This window comes from Rutidosis leptorrhynchoides, chromosome 11, assembly GCF_046630445.1.
Source record: "Rutidosis leptorrhynchoides isolate AG116_Rl617_1_P2 chromosome 11, CSIRO_AGI_Rlap_v1, whole genome shotgun sequence".
NCBI classification, from domain to species: Eukaryota; Viridiplantae; Streptophyta; class Magnoliopsida; order Asterales; family Asteraceae; genus Rutidosis; species Rutidosis leptorrhynchoides.
The window spans coordinates 138607053-138632560 of NC_092343.1; positions in this window are offsets into that span (position 1 = coordinate 138607053).

Below are 25508 nucleotides of genomic sequence, written 5' to 3' on the forward strand. Positions count from 1 at the left end.
GTAAATAGAACAATTGCAACTAAAAGCTTGTCTTTCCTGAGGAATAATGCTATGAAATATATGTTCGTTTTTAGCATTATCAGAAACTCCCTAGAATTTGGCCCAAATCAACAACCCACCCAAACCCATTGATTTTTGCATTCTACTTTCATGCATGTACATAGAATGCAAATATAGTGGGTTTAATAACCATTTAAGAAGCATATTCCATAGACTTCGGCTCTAGATACCATTGATGGGATTTAAGAAGTTTCAAAAAACATGTTCTTAAAGTTTATATAATCATAAAACCAATTTTAAGAGAGTTATAGCAAGTGGAAGCATAATACTAAAATCATGTTTATATGTTTAGCCATTTTGTTTAATCCCATGTTAATATCAAGTCTTGAACATATGCTTACATTCAACAAGAAAGGAAGAAAGTTTATACCTCCTCAAGTTAATTGAGGGTTGATTTGATGAACAAGATGATGATGAAGATGATGGAAAAAAACACTTCTAACTTGAAGCCTCAAGTGTGTAATACCCACAAGCCTTTTGTGCACCAACACCACCTTTATTTGGTTATGATTTAAGAAACTTTATCAACTAGATTACCAGGCAAAAACTCCCTTCTTTCTCCTTGGTATGTCACGGCCAGCAGCAAGAGGAGGAGAAAGAGAGAGTTTTCAAAAACTAAGTGTATTCCTTGAGTCAAATTGCATGGTTAAAAGGTTAAGCATGAACTTAAGGAAGTGCGTTGTATTAAAAGTAACAAAACTTTTCATGTGTGTGTCCCCTTTTGAAATGTCACGTTCATATTGATTATAAACGTTCCATATTAATTGATTTCATTGCGAGGTTTTAACCTCTATATGAGACGTTTTTCAAAGACTGCATTCATTTTTAAAACAACCATAACCTTTATTTTATCAATAAAGGTTTCAAAAGCATTACGTAGATTATCAAATAATGATAATCTAAAATATACTGTTTACACACGACCATTACATAATAGTTTACAATAGAAATATATTACATCGACATATGTTTCTTAAATGCAGTTTTTACACAATATCATACAAACATGGACTCCAAATCTTGTCCTTATTTTAGTATGCAACAGCGGAAGCTCTTAGTATGCTCCTGAGAATAAACATGCTTTAAACGTCAACAAAAATGTTGGTGAGTTATAGGTTTAACCTATATATATATCAAATCGTAACAATAGACCACAAGATTTCATATTTCAATACACATGTAGCGACCCGACCAAATCATGTTTGACGGCGCCGTCTACTTAGGTCCCGTTACGTGGTCATAAGTCTTTAAGACAAAGTTTGACCAAAATATGTCGCCTTCATTCCAAAATAAAGATTGTTCCCAAAGTTTACAAGAATTGTTCAACCAATAGTTAAGTTACAACGTTATAATACGAATGAAATCTAGGCGACACGGTTTAAAGTAAAGTCAAAAGACGCTCCATGAAATGCACATATACTCGACATCCAATGCAAGTATCAAATAATGAGCGGAAGCATGTATCATGTATCGTTCAAGGACCTGAGAAAAACATAGAAATCTGTCAACGAAAACGTTGGTGAAATCATAGGTTTAAGTAAGTAAGTACAAGTGAACCACAAGATTTGCATCAACGAAATAATAGTAATACATTCCAAAAGTTTGTTTCACGAGCACCCAATTATCAAAGCTTAACATTCCTTCCATTGTATACCCCATCACTTAGTGCTAGAACAAACACTGATTCTCGAAAATATATTTCACCCGTAGACGGTAGCGAACCGTCAAAGATGAGGGTTGTCAACCCATATGGCCATATAACATAAGTTCTCGCTTACACCCGGCAAGTGTAACTAATGATAATCGAATTGAGGATTTTTGTTCTAAACTCGTATGTAGAATGTTTGTTTTCCCGTTCTTGTGTTCACTTAGTTCAAAAGAATCGTTTATGTTTTCTCATCCCAATATAAGTTCAAAAAAAGAGTAAAAGTGGGACTATGATCTCACCTTGAATGCACGAGTAGTAAAGTACTTCGACAAGTAAACGTGTGCAAAGAACAATGCTAGTCTTGACCTAAACAATAGGTTTGTATCAATAACGGTAAACACAATAGGTCAAAGATGTTAAATTAGTCCTATGGCTCGTTACGACTCGATTATTTAGCATGTGAAATCAAATTGTCAAGTTTCATGCAAGATACAAGTATATAAACAAGTTAGGAAGGTTGCATAATCATTTGGTTAAGTTTGACAAAAAGTCAAACTTTGGTCGGTCAAAGTCAACGAAAGTCAACACGTTCGGGTCGGGTCCCGAACTATTTTTCTGAGGTTTTTAATCATATATGAGCATGTTAGAACAAGTTTCATGTGAATCGGAGGTCTAGAACGTGCCAAACATTTTTCATAAAATGGAAACCGGAGACAGAAGCTGGGCACGGCTTATGCCGCGCCGCGGCACCCTTCTGTCGCGCCGCGACAATAGGCGGGTGCTGGTGCCTGGTCTGTTTCACTTGTCCAACTTGATCCAAACTTCAATTAAGCATAAAACGCAAACCACAAACACTTAGGACTCGCACCTTATATCGTTGGAAAGCTCTTTTGACATAGAATGCAACTAAACACAATTTAACAATCAAAAACCTCATTTGTAACAACCAAAACCGCATCTAATGCTCAACATTAATCGCATACAAGTTCATAAATGCAATTCAATGATTCGGGCAACCAATTTACATGAATGATATGCCGTTTCGAAGGTAATCAAGCATACATTCTAACTAAACACTTACCAACCATAATCCATGGCATTCAATGCATCAAAAGTCCATTTCAAGTTCATCAAACCCTAACCCAATTTCACCAAAATCATAAATCGAGTTCATGAACTTTTCTAAAGCAACCTACACATCAAATTGAAGCTAGTGATACTAGTAACACAATTATAACATCAACTTTTAACATCTAACAACATATGATCATCCAAAATTCAAGAACAACACACCAAAATTCAAGTTCATGCTAGTTACACTAAAACAACGAGATCGAGCATATAAATCATATATTCATGTTAGACTTGAGCCATAGACACTAATTAACACTTTTATAAGTTAAAAACATCAAGAACACAAAATCTAGTGATTTTAGAAAGTTACCCAAATGAGATGAAGTTGGTACCAAAATGAAGAGGATGAAGAGAGGATCACGAATATGTAATTTATTTGGTTGCTAGCTCCCTAATCCGGATTTAGATGATGAATGAATGAGAAAGGAAATTGGGTGTGTTCTTGCTAGAGAGAAAGAGAGAGAGAGAGGGAGATGGTAATGAATGGGTGAAAGGGGTTTGACCCTTTGACCTAGTCAAGGGTTTGATCCCTTGTCAAGTTTAGTCCCTCAACTTTCGTTCGGGTACGGGAATTACCTAAACGAGATAATTTAAAACGCGTATCAACGGAGGATGTTATAAACATATAACGGACTTTATATTAGTATAACGGAAAAGTAAATGGAAAAAGGCGGGATGTTACATTACCTACTCCTTAAAAGAAATTTCGTCCCGAAATTTAAGTAGGCGTAGTAGTCGTTGTTTCTTCCTCGAGATCTTGCGTTTCCGAATTCACGAATAGATGAGGATACTTCCTTTGCATTTGATCTTGTCTTTCCCAAGTAAACTCGGGTCCTCTTTTGGCATTCCAACGAACCTTGACAATCGGGATTCGGCTTTGTTTCAATGTCTTGACGGAGGTGTCCACAATTTCAACCGGTTCCTCCACAAAATGAAGTTTGTCATCAATAGTAAGTTCTTCGAGAGGGATGACGATATCGGGTTCGGCAAGACACTTTTTCAAGTTAGATACATGGAAGGTAGGATGAACGGAGTTCAATTGAGGCGGAAGATTTAAACGATAAGCAACGGTTCCAATACGCTCCAAGATTTCGAAAGGACCAATATACCGCGAATTTAGCTTCCCGCGTTTCCCAAAACGGATTACACCCTTCCAAGGTGCGACTTTTAACATTACTCGGTCACCGACTTGAAATTCAAGATCGTTGCGTCGTTTGTCGGTATAGCTCTTTTGACGACTTCGGGCCGTCCTAAGCCTATCTCGGATTTGAACGATTTTCTCGGTGGTTTCGTGAATGAGTTCGGGTCCGGTGATTTGCACGTCGCCTACCTCGGCCCAACAAAGAGGTGAACGACATTTGCGGCCATATAGCGCTTCAAAAGGTGCGGCTTTAATACTCGCGTGATAACTATTGTTGTAAGAGAACTCGGCGAGAGGTAATTGCTTGTCCCAAGCTTTTCCGAAATCAACCACGCAAGCTCGTAACATGTCCTCTAAGGTTTGAATTGTACGTTCGCTTTGTCCATCGGTTTGAGGATGATATGCGGTGCTCATGTCTAAACGCGTTCCCAACGCTTCTTGCAATGTACGCCAAAATCTAGAAACGAAACGGCCATCTCGGTCGGAGATAATCGATAAAGGTACACCGTGTCGGGCTACGATCTCCTTATTGTAAAGTTGTGCAAGTTTCTCCATTTTGTCCGTTTCTTTCATGGCAAGGAAGTGTGCGGATTTGGTGAGACGGTCAACAATAACCCAAATGGTATCATAACCGCCCGTCATTTTTGGCAGCTTGGTGATAAAATCCATTGTTATCCTTTCCCACTTCCATTGCGGAATCTCAGGTTGTCGAAGTAGTCCGGACGGTCTTTGGTGTTCGGCTTTGACTTTGGAACATGTCAAGCACTTGGAAACATAAGTAGCTACGTCCCTTTTGATGTTCGGCCACCAATATAGTTGTTTAAGGTCGTGGTACATCTTATTGGCACCGGGGTGAATCGAGTATCGTGACTTATGGGCTTCATCTAAAATAAGGCTTCGTAGATCCCCATAACTAGGCACCCAAATTCTTCAGGCGAAATATCGGAGTCCGGTTTCTTTAACTTCGAATCGAGAGGTGAGGACGTTCAAGTGTTCGAGAGAGATGTTTTCATCCTTGAGAGCCTCATCTTGGGCTACCCGAATTTGGCTATTAAGGTTGGTGTGAATGGTGATGTTTAAAGCTCGGACACGGAGAGGCACCGCTCTTTCTTTTCGACTTAAGGCATCGGCTACTACATTTGCCTTCCCGGGATGGTAACGAAGCTCGCAATCGTAATCGTTTAAGGTTTCAATCCACCTTCGTTGTCTCATGTTTAGTTGCTTTTGATCGAAAATGTGTTGAAGGCTTTTGTGATCGGTGAAGATAGTACTCTTGGTTCCATAAAGATAGTGTCTCCACATTTTAAGTGCAAAGACAACGGCTCCGAGTTCGAGATCATGCGTCGTGTAGTTTCGTTCATGAATTTTGAGTTGTCGAGAGGCATAAGCAATGACTTTCGTTCGTTGCATCAATACACACCCAAAACCATGTTTTGAGGCGTCGCAATATACAACAAAGTCATCATTGCCTTCGGGAAGTGACAAGATAGGAGCGGTGGTTAGCTTCGTTTTCAAGATTTGGAATGCGGATTCATGTTCGGTCGCCCAAATGAATTTCTTTCCCTTGTGAGTTAAAGTGGTTAGAGGACGAGCAACCAAAGAAAAATCCATGATGAATCTACGGTAGTATCCGGCGAGACCCAAGAATTGACGAATGTGAGTAGGAGTAGTAGGAGTCTCCCATTTGCTAATGGCCTCGATTTTCGTTGGATCGACTTTAATACCTTGGTCACTTACAACATGACCAAGAAATTGAACTTCCTTTAACCAAAATTCACACTTGGAGAATTTGGCATAGAGTTGTTCTTGTCTTAAAAGTTCAAGCACAAGTCGGAGATGTTGTTCGTGCTCTTCTTCATTTTTAGAATAAATCAATATGTCATCGATGAACACAATAACGAATTTATCGAGATACGGTTTGCACACGCGGTTCATAAGATCCATGAACACCGCCGCATGACAAGGAATTCATAACTACCATAACGAGTTCGGAAAGCGGTTTTGGAGACATCTTCCCCCTTAACCCTCAATTGATGATAACCCGAGCGGAGATCGATTTTCGAATATACACAAGACCCTTGTAGTTGATCAAAGAGGTCATCGATGCGAGGAAGAGGATATCGGTTCTTAATCGTCAATTTATTTAGTTCACGATAATCAATGCACATTCGTAGGGATCCGTCTTTCTTTTTAACAAATAAAATCGGAGCGCCCCAAGGTGAATGGCTAGGTTGGATAAAACCACGATCGAGTAGTTCTTGGATTTGACTTTGCAATTCTTGCATTTCAGATGGAGCGAGTCTATATGGTGCACGTGCTACGGGTGCGGCTCCCGGAATAAGATCGATTTGGAATTCAACCGGTCGATGAGGCGGAAGACCCGGCAATTCATCGGGAAATACATCGGAATAGTCGCTAACAATTGGCACATCATCGATATGCTTATCATCGGACTCAACTTTCTTAACGTGGGCAAGGACCGCAAAACAACCCTTACGGAGCAGTTTTCTAACTTTAAGGCACGAAACGAGGTTGAGTCTGGTGCAACTCTTATCGCCATAGACAATCAAAGGTTCACCATTCTCGATAGGAATTCGGATTGCGTTAAGATCACAAAGAATGTGAGATTTCGTTTTGACTAACCAATTCATACCGATTATTACATCAAAGCTTCCTAGTTCCATGGGTATCAAGTCAATTTCAAATTCCTTACCCAAAATGTTTAACGTACACCCCCGGTAATATGTGTCGGCACTTAATAGTTTCCCGTTAGCCACTTCAATGGTATAAGTGGTATCTAATGGAAGAGGTGGAGTGCTAAAAGAATGTGTCAAAGTCTTGGATACAAAGCATTTATCGGCACCCGAATCGAATAAGCAAGAGACATAAGAATTGTTGAGAAGAAACGTACCCGTGACTAGTTCAGTGTCATCCCGGGCTTCCTCGGTGTTGATGTTGAAAGCTCGGCCGCGCGTATTGGTGTTATCTTTCCTTTTCGGGCATGCATTTCTATAATGACCCGTTTGACCACATTCGTAACAAGTGCCCGTCTTTGGTGCATTGGGCCACTTTCGAGCAACGGGAGTGGCACTTTTACAATCGTTGGCCTTATGACCAACTCCTTGGCACCGGTGGCAAATTAACTTGCCACACTCACCAAAGTGATGTTTGTTGCATTTGTTGCAAAGAGGTAGGTTCCCGGCATAACCCCTCTTGCCGTCGGAGGTGTAAGGCTTCTTAGCAAAGTTGTTGTTGCTTGATTGGGAGGGTTCCCACTTTCTTTTGTTGCCGCCCGATTTATCCTCGGCCTTAGGTGCCGGAACTACGATTTCGTCAACCGTTTCAATTAGTTGGCGAGCCATGTTCATAGCGGCTTGATGAGTAGTGGGTTTGGATGACATCACCCCTTGTTTGATGCTTTTTAGAAGACCGAGCATGTAGAGCTCAATCCTTTGAGATTCGGGGTTAACAAGATTAGGGCACATCAAGGATAGTTCGGCGAAGCGTTGATTATAAGCTTTAAGATCGTTTCCGACCGCTTTCAAAGCTCTTAGTTCTTCCTCAAGCTTTCGGGTTTCTTCGCGCGGAAAATATTCAACAATCATCTTTTCCTTTAGATCGGCCCAAGAGAGGGCATGAGCTTCATCGGTACCCACCGATTGAACATAGGTGTTCCACCATGTTAGAGCAATTCCGGAGAAAGTGTGAGTGGAGTATTTGACCTTGTCTTGGTCCCGACAACCGCTTATGCTAAAGACGGCTTCCGTTTGCTCAAACCATCGGGTGAGCACGACCGGTCCCCCGGTTCCATCAAAAGTGTGAGGTTTGCACCCCATGAAAGCTTTATAGGAGCATCCCTCGTTTGAGTTTCCGGCTCCATTGTTGTTGTTGTTGTTGTTGTTGTGGTTGTTGTGGTTGTTATTATTATTGTTGTTGGATGAGTGACCGGCCATGGCCGCATCTACGGCGGTAGCTATCATCCGTTCGAGAGCTTGTTCGGGAGTTTCATTGCGGCGTACACGACGAGGAGCCATTGTTCCTTCAAGACACAAGAATATCATTGATTAGTATTCTCAATAATACTAACCGTGATATAGAATAAAGATAAAGAGAAGTTTTTCCTCGACTCGCCTTAAATTCTTTATGTCATAATGTCGGAACGTTCATATGAGTCACCGTAATATAATCCCGGAAATTATATTACCCTGATTCATATGTGCATTCGACATCATTTCATATAGTCAAGGTGGCGCGTCAATCAAATTAAACAACGTGAGATTAAGATGAACTAAGAGTAGATATGAGTAGAAGCGTTCGAGTATAAATGCACAAGTAGTCAAGTAATTCCTACTTCAAGTCTATATGCCGGTTGTAGTCTAGACTCACCAATGTACCCTATGACTCGGGGTTGACACCAATGAACTCTAAATCCCTACAACCAACGCTCTGATACCATCTGTAGCGACCCGACCAAATCATGTTTGACGGCGCCGTCTACTTAGGTCCCGTTACGTGGTCATAAGTCTTTAAGACAAAGTTTGACCAAAATATGTCGCCTTCATTCCAAAATAAAGATTGTTCCCAAAGTTTACAAGAATTGTTCAACCAATAGTTAAGTTACAACGTTATAATACGAATGAAATCTAGGCGACACGGTTTAAAGTAAAGTCAAAAGACGCTCCATGAAATGCACATATACTCGACATCCAATGCAAGTATCAAATAATGAGCGGAAGCATGTATCATGTATCGTTCAAGGACCTGAGAAAAACATAGAAATCTGTCAACGAAAACGTTGGTGAAATCATAGGTTTAAGTAAGTAAGTACAAGTGAACCACAAGATTTGCATCAACGAAATAATAGTAATACATTCCAAAAGTTTGTTTCACGAGCACCCAATTATCAAAGCTTAACATTCCTTCCATTGTATACCCCATCACTTAGTGCTAGAACAAACACTGATTCTCGAAAATATATTTCACCCGTAGACGGTAGCGAACCGTCAAGGATGAGGGTTGTCAACCCATATGGCCATATAACATAAGTTCTCGCTTACACCCGGCAAGTGTAACTAATGATAATCGAATTGAGGATTTTTGTTCTAAACTCGTATGTAGAATGTTTGTTTTCCCGTTCTTGTGTTCACTTAGTTCAAAAGAATCGTTTATGTTTTCTCATCCCAATATAAGTTCAAAAAAAGAGTAAAAGTGGGACTATGATCTCACCTTGAATGCACGAGTAGTAAAGTACTTCGACAAGTAAACGTGTGCAAAGAACAATGCTAGTCTTGACCTAAACAATAGGTTTGTATCAATAACGGTAAACACAATAGGTCAAAGATGTTAAATTAGTCCTATGGCTCGTTACGACTCGATTATTTAGCATGTGAAATCAAATTGTCAAGTTTCATGCAAGATACAAGTATATAAACAAGTTAGGAAGGTTGCATAATCATTTGGTTAAGTTTGACAAAAAGTCAAACTTTGGTCGGTCAAAGTCAACGAAAGTCAACACGTTCGGGTCGGGTCCCGAACTATTTTTCTGAGGTTTTTAATCATATATGAGCATGTTAGAACAAGTTTCATGTGAATCGGAGGTCTAGAACGTGCCAAACATTTTTCATAAAATGGACACCGGAGACAGAAGCTGGGCACGGCTTATGCCGCGCCGCGGCACCCTTCTGTCGCGCCGCGACAATAGGCGGGTGCTGGTGCCTGGTCTGTTTCACTTGTCCAACTTGATCCAAACTTCAATTAAGCATAAAACGCAAACCACAAACACTTAGGACTCGCACCTTATATCGTTGGAAAGCTCTTTTGACATAGAATGCAACTAAACACAATTTAACAATCAAAAACCTCATTTGTAACAACCGAAACCGCATCTAATGCTCAACATTAATCGCATACAAGTTCATAAATGCAATTCAATGATTCGGGCAACCAATTTACATGAATGATATGCCGTTTCGAAGGTAATCAAGCATACATTCTAACTAAACACTTACCAACCATAATCCATGGCATTCAATGCATCAAAAGTCCATTTCAAGTTCATCAAACCCTAACCCAATTTCACCAAAATCATAAATCGAGTTCATGAACTTTTCTAAAGCAACCTACACATCAAATTGAAGCTAGTGATACTAGTAACACAATTATAACATCAACTTTTAACATCTAACAACATATGATCATCCAAAATTCAAGAACAACACACCAAAATTCAAGTTCATGCTAGTTACACTAAAACAACGAGATCGAGCATATAAATCATATATTCATGTTAGACTTGAGCCATAGACACTAATTAACACTTTTATAAGTTAAAAACATCAAGAACACAAAATCTAGTGATTTTAGAAAGTTACCCAAATGAGATGAAGTTGGTACCAAAATGAAGAGGATGAAGAGAGGATCACGAATATGTAATTTATTTGGTTGCTAGCTCCCTAATCCGGATTTAGATGATGAATGAATGAGAAAGGAAATTGGGTGTGTTCTTGCTAGAGAGAAAGAGAGAGAGAGAGGGAGATGGTAATGAATGGGTGAAAGGGGTTTGACCCTTTGACCTAGTCAAGGGTTTGATCCCTTGTCAAGTTTAGTCCCTCAACTTTCGTTCGGGTACGGGAATTACCTAAACGAGATAATTTAAAACGCGTATCAACGGAGGATGTTATAAACATATAACGGACTTTATATTAGTATAACGGAAAAGTAAATGGAAAAAGGCGGGATGTTACAACACATCCCATACATAGAGATAAAAATCATTCATATGGTGAACACCTGGTAACCGACATTAACAAGATGCATATATAAGAATATCCCCATCATTCCGGGACACCCTTCAGATATGATATAAATTTCGAAGTACTAAAGCATCCGGTACTTTGGATGGGGTTTGTTAGGCCCAATAGATCTATCTTTAGGATTCGCGTCAATTAGGGTGTCTGTTCCCTAATTCTTAGATTACCAGACTTAATAAAAGGGGCATATTCGATTTCGATAATAAAACCATAGAATGTAGTTTCACGTACTTGTGTCTATTTTGTAAATCATTTATAAAACCTGCATGTATTCTCATCCCAAAAATATTAGATTTTAAAAGTGGGACTATAACTCACTTTCACAGATTTTTACTTCGTCGGGAAGTAAGACTTGGCCACTGGTCGATTCATGAACCTATAACAAATATGTACATATATATCAAAGTATATTTAAAATATATTTACAACACTTTTAATACATTTTGATGTTTTAAGTTTATTAAGTCAGATGTCCTCGTTAGTAACCTACAACTAGTTGTCCAACGTTAGATGTACAGAAAAAAATTGATATATATTATCTTGAATCAATCCACGACCCAGTGTATACACATCTCAGGCTAGATCACAACTCAAAGTATATATATTTTTGGAATCAACCTCAACCCTATATAGCTAACTCCCACATTACTGCATATAGAGTGTCTATGGTTGTTCCAAATAATATATACACATGGGTCGATATGATATGTCAAAACATTTGCATACGTGTCTATGGTATCCCAAGATTACATAATATATTAGAATACATGTATAATACAATATAAGTTAGCTAGGATATGATTAATATAGATTTGTTACCAATTTTCACGTTGCTACAACAAGAAAAATTATTCAATCTTGTTTTACCCATAACTTCTTCATTTTAAATCCGTTTTGAGTGAATAAGATTGCTATGGTTTCATATTGAACTCTATTTTATGAATCTAAACATAAAAAGTATAGGTTTATAATCGGAAATATAAGTTACAAGTCATTTTTATAAAGGTAGTCATTTTAGTCGAAAGAACGACGTCTAGATGACCATTTTAAAAAACATACTTCCACTTTGAGTTTAATCATGATTTTTGGATATAGTTTCATGTTCATAAGAAAAATCATTTTCCCAGAAGAACAACTTTTAAATCAAAGTTTATCATAGTTTTTAATTAACTAACCCAAAACAGCCCGCGGTGTTACTACGACGGCGTATGTCCGGTTTTACAGTGTTCTTCGTGTTTTCAGGTTTTAAATCATTAAGTTATCATATAATATAGATATAGAACATGTGTTTAGTTGATTTTAAAAGTCAAGTTAGAAGGATTAACTTTTGTTTGCGAACAAGTTTAGAATTAACTAAACTATGATCTAGTGATTACAAGTTTAAACCTTTGAATAAGATAGTTTTATATGTATGAATCGAATGATGTTATGAACATCATTACTTCCTCAAGTTTTCTGGATAAAGCTAATGGAAATGAGAAAAATGTATCTAGCTTCAAAGGATCCTTGTATGGCTTGAAAGTTCTTGAAGCAGAATCATGACACGAAAACAAGTTCAAGTAAGATTTCCACTCGAAATAAGATTGTTATAGTTATAGAAATTGAATCAAAGTTTGAACATGAGTATTACCTTGTATTAGAAAGATATCTTACTGTAAATAAGAAAGATTTCTTGAGGTTGGATGATCACTCTACAATATTGGAAGTAAGCTTGTAAACTTGGAAGTATTCTTGATTTTATGAAACTATAACTTGTAGAATTTATGAAGAATACTTAGAACTTGAAGATAGAACTTGAGAGAGATCAATTAGATGAAGAAAATTGAAGAATGAAAGTGTTTGTAGGTGTTTTTGGTCGTTGGTGTATGGATTAGATATAAAGGATATGCAATTTTGTTTTCATGTAAATAAGTCATGAATGATTAGTCATATTTTTGTAATTTTATGAGATATTTCATGCTAGTTGCCAAATGATGGTTCCCACATGTGTTAGGTGACTCACATGGGCTGCTAAGAGCTGATAATTGGAGTGTATATACCAATAGTACATACATCTAAAAGCTGTGTATTGTACGAGTACGAATACGGGTGCATACGAGTAGAATTGTTGATGAAACTGAACGAGGATGTAATTGTAAGCATTTTTGTTAAGTAGAAGTATTTTAATAAGTGTCTTTAAGTCTTTCAAAAGTATATGAATACATATTAAAACACTACATGTATATACATTTTAACTGAGTCGTTAAGTCATCGTTAGTCGTTACATGTAAGTGTTGTTTTGAAACCTTTAGGTTAACGATCTTGTTAAATGTTGTTAACCCATTGTTTATTAAATCAAATGAGATGTTAAATTATTACATTATCATGATATCATGATGTATTAATATATCTTAATATGATATATATACATTAAATGTCGTTACAACGATTATCGTTACATATATGTCTCGTTTCAAAATCATTAAGTTAGTAGTCTTGTTTTTACATATGTAGTTCATTGCTAATATACTTAATGATATGTTTACTTATCATAATATCATGTTAACTATATATATATATATATATATATATATATATATATATATATATATATATATATATATATATATATATATATATATGTCATCATATAGTTTTACAAGTTTTAACGTTCGTGAATCGCCGGTCAACTTGGGTGGTCAATTGTCTATATGAAACCTATTTCAATTAATCAAGTCTTAACAACCTTGATTGCTTAACATGTTAGAAACACTTAATCATGTAAATAACAATTTTATTTAATATATATATAAACATGGAAAAGTTCGGGTCACTACAGTACCTACCCGTTAAATAAATTTCGTCCCGAAATTTTAAGCAGTTGGAGGTGTTGACGTATCTTCTGGAAATAAATGCGGGTATTTCTTCTTCATCTGATCTTCTCGTTCCCAGGTGAACTCGGGTCCTCTACGAGCATTCCATCGGACCTTAACAATTGGTATCTTGTTTTGCTTAAGTCTTTTAACCTCACGATCCATTATTTCGACGGGTTCTTCGATGAATTGAAGTTTTTCGTTGATTTGGATTTCATCTAACGGAATAGTGAGATCTTCTTTAGCAAAACATTTCTTCAAATTCGAGACGTGGAAAGTGTTATGTACAGCCGCGAGTTGTTGAGGTAACTCAAGTCAGTAAGCTACTGGTCCGACACGATTAACAATCTTGAATGGTCCAATATACCTTGGATTTAATTTCCCTTGTTTACCAAATCGAACAACACCTTTCCAAGGTGCAACCTTAAGCATGACCATCTCTCCAATTTCAAATTCTATATCTTTTCTTTTAATGTCGGCGTAGCTCTTTTATCGACTTTGGGCGGTTTTCAACCGTTGTTGAATTTGGATGATCTTCTCGGTAGTTTCTTGTATTATCTCCGAACCCGTAATCTGTCTATCCCCCACTTCACTCTAACAAATTGGAGACCTACACTTTCTACCATAAAGTGCTTCAAACGGCGCCATCTTAATGCTTGAATGATGGCTGTTGTTGTAGGAAAATTCTGCTAACGGTAGATGTCGATCCCAACTGTTTCCGAAATCAATAACACATGCTCGTAGCATGTCTTCAAGCGTTTGTATCGTCCTTTTGCTCTGCCCATCAGTTTGTGGATGATAGGCACTACTCATGTCTAGACGAGTTCCTAATGCTTGCTGTAATGTCTGCCAGAATCTTGAAATAAATCTGCCATCCCTATCAGAGATAATAGAGATTGGTATTCCATGTCTGGAGACGACTTCCTTCAAATACAGTCGTGCTAACTTCTCTATCCTGTCATCTTCTCTTATTGGCAGGAAGTGTGCTGATTTGGTGAGACGATCAACTATTACCTAAATAGTATCAAAACCACTTGCAGTCCTTGGAAATTTAGTGATGAAATCCATGGTAATGTTTTTCCATTTCCATTCCGGGATTTCAGGTTGTTGTAGTAGACCTGATGGTTTCTGATGTTCAGCTTTGACCTTAGAACACGTCAAACATTCTCCTACATATTTAGCAATATCGACTTTCATACCTGGCCACCAAAAATGTTTCTTAAGATCCTTGTACATCTTCCCCGTTCCAGGATGTATTGAGTATCTGGTTTTATGAGCTTCTCTAAGTACCATTTCTCTCATATCTCCAAATTTTGGTACCCAAATTCTTTCAGCCCTATACCGGGTTCCGTCTTCCCGAATATTAAGATGCTTCTCCGATCCTTTGGGTATTTCATCCTTTAAATTTCCCTCTTTTAAAACTCCTTGTTGCGCCTCCTTTATTTGAGTAGTAAGGTTAGTGTGAATAATTATATTCATAGATTTTACTCGAATGAGTTCTCTGTCCTTTCTGCTCAAGGCGTCAGCTACCACATTTGCCTTCCCCGGGTGGTAATGAATCTCAAAGTCGTAATCATTCAATAATTCAATCCACCATCGCTGCCTCATATTCAGTTGTTTCTGATTAAATATGTGTTGAAGACTTTTGTGGTCGGTATATATAACACTTTTGACCCCATATAAGTAGTGCCTCCAAGTCTTTAATGCAAAAACAACCGCGTCTAGTTCCAAATCATGCATCGTATAATTTTGTTCGTGAATCTTTAATTGTCTAGACGCATAAGCAATCACCTTCATTCGTTTCATTAATACACAACCGAGACCTTGCTTTGATGCGTCACAATAAATCACAAAATCATCATTCCCTTCAGGCAATGACAATATAGGTACCGTAGTTAGCTTTTTCTTTAATAATTGAAACGCCTTCTCTTGTTCATCCTTCCATTCAAATTTCTTCCCTTTATGCGTTAATGCAGTCAAGGGTTTTGCTATTTTGGAGAAAATCTTGGATGAATCTTCTGTAGTAACCAGCCAATCCTAAAAATTAACGTATATGCTTCGGAGTTTTTGGGGTTTCTCATTTTTCAACGGTTTCGATCTTTGCCGAGTCCACCTGGATACCTTCTTTGTTCACTATGTGACAGAGGAATTGAACTTCTTCCAACCAAAATGCACACTTTGAAAACTTAGCGTACAATTTTTCTTTCCTCAATACTTCTAGCACTTTTCTCAAATGTTCATCATGCTCTTGATCATTCTTTGAGTAAATAAGTATGTCATTGATGTTGTGCGAGGTGTATATAAAATAGCTTTATATTTTAGCAGGAAATACTATTAAATACGATACAATTTTACACAAGATATTTATTTATTTATAGAATGGATATACTTAAACCTTGCTACAACACTTATAGGCAGTGTACCTAATCGTACAGTAGTGTAGTTTTTAGTAAGTCCGGTTCGTTCCACAGGGAAAATCTTTAAACAAAGCTTAACGCTATATTAGTTACTTTTATAAAAATACAAATATATATATATAAGTAATATTATTATTATAAATGGGGGTTTTTACCGTTTAATGACCGGTTTGTCGATTTTAAAACTTTAGTCGCAGTTAAAACCAAATGTAAAATATCAAATAAATAAAAGACTTAATTTAAAGCGTAAAGTATATAACGATAATGAAATTGCGATAAATGAAAGTGCGATAAAATAAACTTGCGATAATTAAAAAGTACGATAATTAAAAGTGCAATTAAATACAATAACAATAAAAATGCAATAATTAGAAGTACAATTAAATATAAAATAAAGGAAATTAAATATGAAATAAAAGAATTATGCTTATTTAAACTTCCGTAATCATGATGTTTGACGTGTTGATTTTAGTTTTATGCCCATGGGTTAGTTGTCCTTTATCCTGGATTATTTAATATCTCCATACGGATTTGTCCATAATAGTCCATCAGTCATAAATATAAAGAGCGAAAGCCTTCGTCAAATTATTCTTATTCCCGAAGTCAAACATTTCAACTAATTGGGGATTCGAATTGTAACAAGGTTTTAATACTTTGTTTAATGAATACACCAGGTTATCGACTGCGTGTAAACCAAGGTTTTACTACTTTGTTAACAATTACACCAATTACCCTTGAATGTAATTCACCCCTGTTTCAACAAGTCTATTAACTATTAATCCAGTTCCGTATCCGGTAAAATGAATAATTATTGGTATTTATAAATATCCCGCCCACCGTACCCAGTCAAGCGTATGTGGTTATATATAAATACGTCGAATTATAAGTTTGTATATTAAATTAACAAGGTATTGTTTAGTTAATATAAAACCCATTAATAGCCCATAGTCTAATTTCCACAAGTGTCGTTCTTTTATCCAAACCCCAATTATGGTACAAAGCCCAATTACCCAATTTTAGTAATTAGCCCAACATCATGATTACTTCAGATTAAATAAGCATAATAATAACTTAGCTACGAGACATTAAATTAAAAAGGTTGAACATAACTTACAATGATTAAAAATAGCGTAGCGTTACAAGGACAGAATTTCGACTTACACCCTTACAACATTCGCTAACATACCCTTATTATTAGGATTAAAATTAAAATTAAAATATAAATTATAAATAAATATTACGTATATAGATAGAGAGATTGATATATTATGGATATGAAAATGATCAGAATTCGTTTGCTTTTATAGGAATTTTCGTCCAGGTAATCTCCGCGACTCGCGGCATTTTTTGCCTTCAAACTCCGCGAGTCGCGGAGTTTGTAATTACAGCTCACTCCATTTTGGCTCTTTGTTTACCGACGGTTTATTTTATAAATATAATATATATATAATTAATATAATTAATTATATATTATATTATATTTATATACATAGTTAACTTGTAATTTTTAGTCCGTTGCGTCGAGCGTTGAGAGTTGACTCTGGTCCCGGTTCCGAATTTTCGAACGTCCTTGCGTACAATTTAATATCTTGTACTTTGCGTTTTGAATCTTGTACTCTTGTAATTTCGAGACGTTTCTTATCAATAATTGGAACCTCTTTGATTGTATTTTGTACTTTTGAGCTTTTTGGTCGTTTGCGTCTTCAATTCGTCGAATCTTTCTTTTGTCTTCACCTTTTATTATTTAAACGAATATCACTTGTAAATAGAACAATTGCAACTAAAAGCTTGTCTTTCTTGGAGAATAATGCTATGAAATATATGTTCATTTTTCGCATTATCAAATATTCCCACACTTGAGCGTTGCTTGTCCTCAAGCAATATCGTCTTGAAATACTAGAATCACTTCTTTATTCTTCACACTTTGTACATCAGTGATTTCTATACGGCGGTATAAACAATGGTAGTAACGATATGGTTTACAGTCCCACATGACTATAAAAATTTAGATCCATTAAGGAAACTGGATCTTTATGAAAATATTTGATCTTTTGAAAATTAAATCTAATTTTTACCCTAGATAAGTTTTCCGGAAAAACCCTTTACCGGTGTTTGCAAATTATTTTTGTGGGTTTGGTGGGTTTCAGATTTGAAAATTTTAGCTCAAAACTTGCAGTTTTGTGTCACCCACTTGCTAACCTTGTATTAGGAAAGCAACACGTCCAGTTTACTTGTCCCGTATATTACCTTTCGGTAAACTACCGTCCGGTTGTAAAGGAAAGCGTTGAACAAGTAACTGTTAAGGCAATGTCCCCTGACATGCTTTTAATTATGGTCTATAACGTGTCGGACGCTATTACTATCCTTTGTAGGAGCAATAGTAAAGATCATCCTATGATTTTTCGGTCTGGCACAAGGTCCTGTCTTTGACCATGCTATGCAACCACCGTTCTTACGGTTGACACCCGATTTGGTTCAGGTGACCTAATGAATTCCAGGTGAATTCCTAGGATTTTACGTTCAATGGTAATGAACGCATTGAAAATGGGTTTTCAGAAAACAAATCGGTTTATAATTTGATCAAAATATTTTCTCATTCAAGCTCGAGTTTAGATATCATTGAATTCCATGAGTTTGAATTCTCAATCTTTAAGGTCAATCTCTAGGATTGAGTAATATCAGGCTTAAAAGCTGATTTTTGATCTTTAAGGAGATTATCCTTTCTGGGGATCTGATTCATTAGTCTTATCAAGCTAATTTGCACGGTGCCCCCCCATTGTACGAGATAAATCCTTATCATGGTTAGGATAAATCTGACCACTTGGCGACCCTGTTTGATGCTGAGGTCCGTGGATTTTCTGCTGATTTTAGTGATGACTTTTCTAAATTTTTCGTCAACCTACAGCTGGTCTGGACGACAACTTCCTGACCTAAATCAAGAAGCACGTTTCTTTTTTCGGAAGACTTTACTTCCTTTTACTGATGGAATTGATTCATCGTGTAGATCCATCTTTCTTACAGTAAATCAGGTAAAATTTTTAGTTTAGTCCAAAGCAAAAGTATTTTCAATTATTTGTACAAAAATATGTGATATATGTTTAAAATATCTTGGTAAATTTTCCCACACTTGGCTTTTATTTTCCTTTTTATTGTCCTCTATTCCATTTTAAATGAATTTTAACATTTTGGTTTGTTTCTCAATTTATGTCCTTTACGAGGTAACAATAATTTCGGTGTTAAAACATAGTTTTATCGTTCATAAATATGTATAAACATGATTTTGAGTTCATTTAGTTGAAAATTTTGAAAAATTTTACTAGAATTGGGTAGTCAGTATATAAGACTAGGGCTGTTCTTTATTATCAGAGAGCACTAGATTCTAATACAACTACTACTTTACTAGTATTTCTAATGGTAACCAAGTGTATAAAGTAAAAATTTTAAAATCCGAAAGAATTTAACCCCTTCCCACACTTAAGATCTTGCAATGCCCTCATTTGCAAGAAATCAGTAACAATTTAAATTATTGAGGGTGATTTGTGTGAAAATGATTAAATTTTACCAAAGTTTCCAAACATATTTGTGTTTGCTTGCTGAATGATAAATGGTGCATATCATTTGTTCATTCCGTCTTGTTGTTATTTCACATATATCTTGCATCTTGTCGTCAAAATTAGTTGCTTTTGCTGAACTTAATGCCAGTCTTTGAAAATGCGTTGTTTTACCCTGTTGTGTACATAAAATAAACTGCAAACATATATACATATTTTTGAAGTTTGGTATATTACCCCACATTCAAAAATTATTAAAATCCAAGAATAAAAGTTAGAAAATTATAAAAACTATTACAATATTAACATAAGTATTAAACGTATCAACATTACAAATTACAAAATAAATAAAACTAAGTAGACTAGGGATGATACTGATACCAGTAGGGGTTCCATGCATAACCATAGGTGCTATTAAATGCTTCGGCTGGGTTATACGTAGGATACGGTGGTTGAATCTCTATAGACCAGGGAGGGAATATGGGCGATGGAGTAGGAATATAGTTTCTACCTATATGTTGGCAATAAGCTATGATTTGGTTTTGATGAACTTGCCAATCTTCAAATGCTCTATGTCTAGCATTTTCATACTCTTGTGAAGCTATAAACCTTTGCATTTCTGCCATTTCATTTCCCCCTCCTACATTACCTTGCTGTTGGTTTCTCTCAACATGTGGATGTCTACCATTATATCGTGCTGCGGTGTTATTTCGCCTCTTCAAAACTTTCGCACCATGGTATAAATTTAAACCTATTGTATCTCGGGGTTCTGGTTCTTCGATTAGTAATCCCCCCCGACTTACATCCACACCGAGATATTCAGCAATCAAAGTAATAAATATACCACCTCCTATTATGCTATGCGGTCGCATCCCCCTAACCATAGCTGATAAATAATAACCCACACAATAAGGTATACTTACAGTGCTTTGTGGGTCTCGAATACACATATGGTAAAACAAATCCTGTTCATTTACCTTTTCCTTATTCTTACCTCTTTGTGTAATCGAATTAGCTAAAAACCTATGAATTACTCTTAACTCTGCTCTATCTATATCCAAATAAGAGTAATTTCCCCCTTTGAATCGGTGATGGCTTGTCATTTGACTCCATACACCATGCGTGTCAAAATTTTCGTCTATCTTCCTACCGTTCAATATCAACCCTCTACAATCGGCAGATGCTAGCTCCTCAGGCGTATATATACGTAAAGCCTGAGCCATGTCTAGTAAAGACATGTGGCGCATCGAACCTCCTAACAAAAATCTAATAAAAGATCGATCGGTTAAACTAGCTACCCGATCATTTAATTCTATACTACATAACAATTCTTCACACCATACTTTATATACAGGTCTACGCATATTGAATAACCGTACCGAATCGTTAAAAGTAGAATTACCATACCTTAGTGCAAGTAATTTCCTAATTGGCCCGGCCAATTCTACAGCTTCTAATGGTCCCCATTCTATGACCCTAGGTACCTCAACAGCTTTAGAATGAAGAGTATGCAAACCCCTTTGGTATTTTGGATAATCTATCTAAAGTCTGTCAAATCTCAGGTTCGGGTGCAAATCTTCCAAGTGCATATCAGAAAATGTCATGACTGGATGAGGTATATCTTGTTTGTAGTAGTTATCCACCTCCTGTTGTTCCGCATTCTCAGCTGGAGCATTGCGAGCTTGGGATGAAGATTCACCCCTTTCAGTCTGCAAAACATATCAAACACAATTTTTGTGCATCCAAATATGCATTAGTGTCAGCAAAATCATCAATCAAAATAATTACAATGACATGTTTAATTTATATCAAACTTAAGCTCATTTTCATATTTTCATCAAATCTACACTTTTTCAAATAAGCATATACGAAAATGTTCGCCAAGTTCATAAGCATTCAACTCAAATAACATGTCAAAATAATCATTACTAGCAATTAAACAAGTTTCAAATGGCATTATCTCTCAAAAATCAAGTTCATGAATTTTAGACTTGAAAAAGTCCACTTTAATTCTCAAAATCATGTTTAGGCTCAAAGTTTGGATCATTTAACTACCTAAACATGTTACACTACTTAATTTAGCAACAATTAATGACAAAAATCGGCCATAACCTATTTATATCAAAAAGCCCCAAATTGCTCAAGAACACAAACCCTAGATTACTCAAAATTTGAAGTTTAAGGCTTCTAATCATGTTAAATAGCATCAATCTAGGTTATACAAGCATAATACATAAACAATTTAAGCATAATTACACTAAAAAACATCAAAATCAAATTGGGAAAAAAATTGCTCAAGAACACTAATTTTCGGATTAAATGGTGTTTAGGTGTAGAAATTTATCATTTTTCTTGAGTAATTCCTCGATAGCATCCTTCTCAACATGATTTTCGTAAAAGATTTGATGATTAACGGTCAAAAATTGTGAATTTGGGGGTGTTTTTTCGGGTTTTTGCGGGTTTTATCGCAGTATTTTCGTGGGTGTTGGGTTGGGGACTGATCAGTTCGTCCCTTATATTTTTTTTCTGGATTTTAGGAACTCCGCGAGTCGCGGTATTTTACCCTTCAAACTCGGTGAGTCGCGGAGTTTGTATTTTTTTTTATTTTTTTTATTTTTTTATATCTTAACTAATTAAAACAATTAAGTAATTAATTTTAAAATTTTGTTTCCCTTGTTATTTAGGATGAGGTCGTTTCGGATCGATGTCCTAGTCCGTCCTTCGACAAAATTTTAAAATTTGTCTTTTTGTAGCGATTGTCTTAAAAGCTAAGATTTTTGGTCTTTTTAATGTTTTTGGCATACATTAATTCAATAAGATTAAAAATAATGATAATAAAAGTTCTCGTCCCTCCCTCGGGTAAAGCAATTTCGGTTCAAATGACCTAGTCTTCAACTTACGACGAATTTTAAAAATCATATTTTTAACTTAATGAGATAAAGTAAATTTTTGTTTTTAAATTCACACCAACTTAAATTAAAAATACATAAAATTCAAAATTAATATAAAAAAAAATTCACACTAAATTTAAAATTTGAAATGCATAAAATTAAAAATTCATATTTTAAAAATTAAAAATTCACACCAAACTTATATTAATTTTTTCAAATATTTACAATTTTAAATATATTTATTTTACAAAGTTTACAATATTAATTTAAGATTTATATATTAATTTTAAAAACATGGTAAAAATAAAATTAAAAATCTTTTTGGCTTTTTATCTCACTTTAATCAATCAAATATTATCAAAAATATGCGCCCCTCTTTTCGGTAAAGTAATTTCGGTTCCATAACCTAATTTAACTCATGACGAATTTTTGAAATATTTTGGGTTCATTGATTAAAGATATTTATACCTTAAGAATAAACGTTAAATTTCGCAGTGATGTAATAAATTTTTGTATGATATCAATAATTTCGGTCGCCAAACCTAATTTTATTCAATACCAATTTAATACTTTATAGCGAACAAATTAGCGTTTATTATCAAAAGGTTAAAAATAAAAATAAAAATAAAAACTGTACAGACTTACCTGTGAGATAGTATTCTTAGTTATATGATCTATCCCATTCATAAGATAGTCGGTTTAATTGGTTTTCCATGGCTACATAGGCGTAACCTCGAGCATTCCGTGTTTTTTCTTCTAAACATATGAACGGTGTGACAACCCGAAAATTTCCAACCAAATTTAAACTTTATCTTTATATTATTCCGACACGATAAGCAAAGTTTGTTAAGTTAAATCTCAAGAATTTTAAATTGTGTTCATACATTCATTATAACCTTGACCAAATATCGACGATTCACGAACCGTTATATATAAATAAATATGTATATATATGTATATATATATTATAACTTGAGAATATTAATAAAGTATTAAACGTATAATACTTTACATGAACGTATTTGTTTCAATATGTTTATCGATGGAATTAGAAGATAATATCAAATGATTGATTTATCAAATACATTATGATATGATTACGGGTCTGTGTTATGAGGTCCACTGTGATTTAAGAAATCTATTCTTTTTGACAACATTCGGAAAATGGTAAAGTGATTTATAAGTAAGAACGTGAAGTGTAAATAACTTAGATGTTGGATATCGACAAGTTAAGTAACTCGACATTTTTCATTAAGATGATTTCATACATTTAATTAACCTTTGAACTTTATCCCATGCTTCACCAACAAACTGTAATTTAAAAACTTGAAACCTATTATGAATATATATGATTCTACTTTTCTAAAACATTTTATGATATAACGATTTCCATTATTTTAACCTTTAAACAAAATGATTCTTAAAAATATATTTGGTTTTGGAAAACAAAATTATTATATTTATTTGATTTAGTTTCAAACGTATAAAAACGTTTTCAGTTTAAAAAGAACTTTATTATTAAAACGTATATAACTTTTATAAATATCTAGAACCACTTTTGACAACTCATTACTTAACCAGTATGATAAAGATAACGATATTTATATTTTATTTTATTAAATATATATAAAGATTTAAATTAATATTATATATATTTATACGTGTATTATACGTACATAGTTTTATACATTTACTATACTTAAACTTTACATTTACTTTATTTTTACTTTACTTTAACTTTAATAATTCACTTTAATAATTCATACTTTAATAATTCACTTTAATAATTCATACTTTAATAATTCACTTTAATAATTCATACTTTAATAATTCACTTTAATAATTCATACTTTAATAATTCACTTTAATAATTCACTTTAATAATTCAAAAATCTATTATAAATAGAATTCAATAGGTTTCATTATTTCATAGAAACTTGAAAATATTTTTCTCTAAACTCTCTCAATCGATTTACATATATATATTTACTTCGTATTATTTCAAGATATTATTAGTATACATAAAATATTACGTCAGAGTGCTGTCCGAGTGATTTCGAAATTGTTTTTCGAGTGGGATTGGATTAAGGAAATTATGGGTTATAGCTATGGAGGTGATTGGGTATGGTTCATGGGTATGCTCGTGAGGTCAATATAGTGTTTATCATCTCCGTTGCGTCTACGTACCTTTCCTGCAATATTGAATCTCAATATTGATACGTTCGTGAATCCGAGGCCAACCTTGCACTTGTTCAATGACGTTATATGTATTTTTACTACGAAATACAGTATGGTGAGTTTCATTTGCCTTTTTTACCCCTTTATATTTTTGGGCTGAGAATACATGCGCAACTTTTATAAATGTTTTACGAAATAGACACAAGTAATTAAAACTACATTATATGGTTGAATTATCGAAATCGAATATGCCCCTTTTTATTAAGTCTTGTAATCTAAGAATTAGGGAACAGACACCCTAATTGACGCGAATCCTAAAGATAGATCTATTGGGCCTAACAAACCCCATCCAAAGTACCGGATGCTTTAGTACTTCGAAATTATATCATGTCCGAAGGAGGATCCCGGAATGATAGGGGATATTCTTATATGTATCTAGTTAATGTCGATTACCAGGTGTTCACCATATGAATGATTATTTTTTGTCTCTATGCATGGGGCGTATATTTATGAGAACTGGAAATGAAATTCTTGTGGTCTATTAAAATGATGGAAATAAATGATTATGATAGACTAATGAACTCACCAACCTTTTGGTTGACACTTTAAAGCATGTTTATTCTCAGGTGTTAAAGAAATCTTCCGCTGTGCATTTGCTCGATATTACTTGGAATCTTTCATAGCATATTTCGAAGAACGTTGCATTCGAGTCATTGAGTTCATCAAAGATTATTATTAAATCAATTTATAGTTGGATAGTGGATATTATGAAATGGTATGCATGCCTGTCAATTTTTGATGTAAAGAAAGAGTGTCTTTTAAAAACG